The sequence below is a fragment of the Myotis lucifugus genome, unplaced genomic scaffold, assembly GCF_000147115.1.
Source record: "Myotis lucifugus unplaced genomic scaffold, Myoluc2.0 scaffold_580, whole genome shotgun sequence".
Classification (NCBI taxonomy): Eukaryota; Metazoa; Chordata; class Mammalia; order Chiroptera; family Vespertilionidae; genus Myotis; species Myotis lucifugus.
The window spans coordinates 452793-455936 of NW_005871628.1; the positions used below are offsets into that span (position 1 = coordinate 452793).

Consider the following 3144-nt stretch of genomic DNA (forward strand, 5'->3'; position numbering starts at 1 on the left):
TCAACCCCTTCTCCAGATCCTGACACCTTGCAGTGCTGGATATGGCACCAGGGACTGTGCTAGGAGCTGGGATAGAGCAATGAGTAAAATACACAAGATCCCAACCTCGGGGGCTCACGGGCTGTGAGTGTGATTCAGGTGTCACACAGAGCATGACACCTACAGCAAGGGACTCAACCCCTCCTGAACGGGGAGGCTTCCCCAAGGAGGGGGTTGCTGGGATGTGAGTCTGCATGGGGGTATCGGTAGAGGACACAGAAGGTGGGAGGCCCAGGGTGGGAGAGAGGAGGGCACGGAAGAGAGGCTGGAGGGAGGCCAGAGAGGCTGGGGTGGCCACAGCAATACAGTCAGGTCTCATGCACACCCTTGTTCACAGAGCATTCTTCACAGCAGTCAAAGAAGTGGGAACAGCTTAGATGTCCCTGAACTGGTAAATGGGTCAACAAAATGTAGTATATCCGTTCACTGGAATCTTGTTTGGCAATAAAAGGAACAAAGCGCCCTGGCCGGTGTGCTCAGTGGTTAGAGTGTTGGCTCACCCATCCAGGTTCATATCCTGGTCAAGGGCACGTACCTGGGTTGCAAGTTTGATCCCCAGCCCCGGTTTGTGGCATGTGTGGGAGGCAACCAACCAATCAATGTGTCTCTTGCACATCAATGTTTCTCTATCCCCCTTCCTCCCTCCCTTCCACTCTCTCTAAAAATCAATGGAAAAATATCCTCGGGTGAGGATTAACAAAAATAAAAATAAAAGGAACAAAGTATTAACACATGCGACAGCATGGTCGAACCCCACGTGTGTCATGTCCAGTGAAAGAAGCTGACACAGAAGAACACATTCTGGAAATGTCTCTAAGGGTCTAACCTAGAGGGACAGGAAGTAGATTAGTGGTCTCCGAGCTGGGGATGGAGGGAGGGGTGGGGTGGCTATTAATGGGCACGAGGTTTCTTAAATCATGGTGTTAACCTGAAAGTAAAAGGCCAAAGTGAGAGGCAACAAGGGTTTATTTGAGGTAAAAAAAAAAAAAAATTGTAATTTGGGAAGCCCTGATTCAGACAGAAACCCAAATGGTGTTCTGATTAGGAAGCAAAGGCGGGGGTGGTTACGAGAAAGGGAAGGGGGGCGGTTACATCAGCAGAAGGAATATTACGTCAATAGAATATCAATCACATCAACGAAGGGGAGGCATTGCTATCGGTGCAGATAAAACAGCTCCGTGTGGTCAGTCCTAAAGGATGGCTTTCCTTTGTGGCCCTGTAGTCATCTGCCCGGTATTCCTCATATCAGCTTTCTTGTTATCTCTGCAAACAGTTCTTCGGAACACGAGGTTGCTTAGGCCAGTCCAAAGGCTCATTTGCCCAGTTTTAACATTCTGAAGGTTTGAGGCATAAGGCACGGCTCTGACACCACTTTAAAGTGGCTCTGCTTATAGTTCGTAAATTTTTTAAGTGGTGATGGTTTCATAATTTTGTAAGTTTCTTTTTAAAAAATATATTTTTTTATTTATTTCAGAGAGGAAGGGAGAGGGAGAGAGAGATAGAAACATCAATGATGAGAGAGAATCAATGATCAGCTGCCTCCTGCATGCCTCACATTGGGGATCAAGCCCATAACCCCGGCATGTGCCCTGACTGAGAATCGACCTCCTGGTTCATAGGTCAACGCTCAACCACTGAGTCATGCCGACAGGGCTGTAAGTTTCTTAAAAATCATAGAATTGTACACTGAAAGTGAATAGGTTTTATGGCATAGGAATTACATCTCAATAAAGCTGTTTTTAAAAATCAAGTCTTAAATGGAGACATCTGTACTAGTGTCAACAATAAAAATAAAGAAAAAGATAAGTAAAAATAAAGTTTCTCCCCAAAGCAATGATTTTTTAAAATAGGTTTTTATTGATTTCAGAGAGGAAGAGAGAGGGAGAGAGAGATAGAAACATTAATGATGAGAATTATTGATTAGCTGCCTCCTGCATGCCTCACACTGGGGATGGAGCCTGCCACCCAGGCATGTGCCCTGACCAGGAATCGAACCGTGACCTCTTGGTCCATTGGTTGATGCTCCACCACTGAGCCACGCCAGCTGGGCCAAAGCAATGATTTTAATTAGTGATGGGACCAGTGTAGGTCCAACTCCCCACACTGCCCCACATCAAGACCCTTCTCTCCATGACTCTGCACTACCTGGGAAGTCATATTTTTTAGATATGTCTCCTTAGGTAAGGAAAACAAAAGAAAAAATAAACAAATAGGACTGCATCAAAATAAAAAGCTTTTGTGCAGAGAAGGAAACCATCATCAACAACAAAACCCAACCTACTGAATGGGAGAAGACATTCACCAACGATACATCCAACAAGGGGTTAATATCCAACATATATAAGGAACTCATATCCCTTAACACCTAAAAGACAAACAACCCGATGAAAAAATGGACAGAGGACCTGAATAGACATTTCTCCAAATGTCTATTTGGAGATGGCCAACAGACATATGAAAAGACTCTCAACATCATTAATCAGGGAAATGCAAATTAAATTGCAGCGAGATGCCACCTCACACCTATCAGATGGCTATCATCAATAAATCAACAAACAGCAAGTGTTGATGAAGAAGCAGAGAAAAGGGAACTCTTACGCACTGCTGGTGGTATTATAAATTGATGCAGACACAATGGAAAACCATATGGAGGTGCTTCCAAAAAATTAAAAACAGAACTATTATATTATCCAGCAACACCACTTCTGGGTGTTGACCCGAAGAAGCCCAAAACACTAATTCGAAAACACATATGCACCCCTATGTTCATTGCAGCAGTATTTACAATAGCCAAGCCATGGAAGCAACCTGTGTCCATCTATACTAATAATAGAGGAATATGCAAATTGTCCAGGATGCCGTCAACAACCGTACAGCAGGCTACGTGGGTTGACAAGGCCGGCAAGGGGGTTAGTGAGGGACGACCACACAACTAAACAGCAGGCTGCATGGGGCAATGAGGGCAGCAGGGGGGGGGGGCAGTTGGGGGTGCCAGGCCGGTGGAGGGGGCAGTTGGGGGCGACCAGGCCAGCAGGGGAGGCAGTTGGGGGCGACCAGGCCAGTAGGAAGAGGCAGTTAGGGGTGACCAGGCTGGTGGGGGGGGGG

At 46.1% G+C, this 3144-nt stretch overlaps 1 protein-coding gene across 1 annotated transcript in view; it reads right to left on the reverse strand.

The window, feature by feature from the left end:
• TNFRSF8 (TNF receptor superfamily member 8) overlaps positions 1-3144 on the reverse strand; it is a 47885-nt gene that overhangs the window by 19273 nt on the left and 25468 nt on the right. The window lies entirely within an intron of this gene.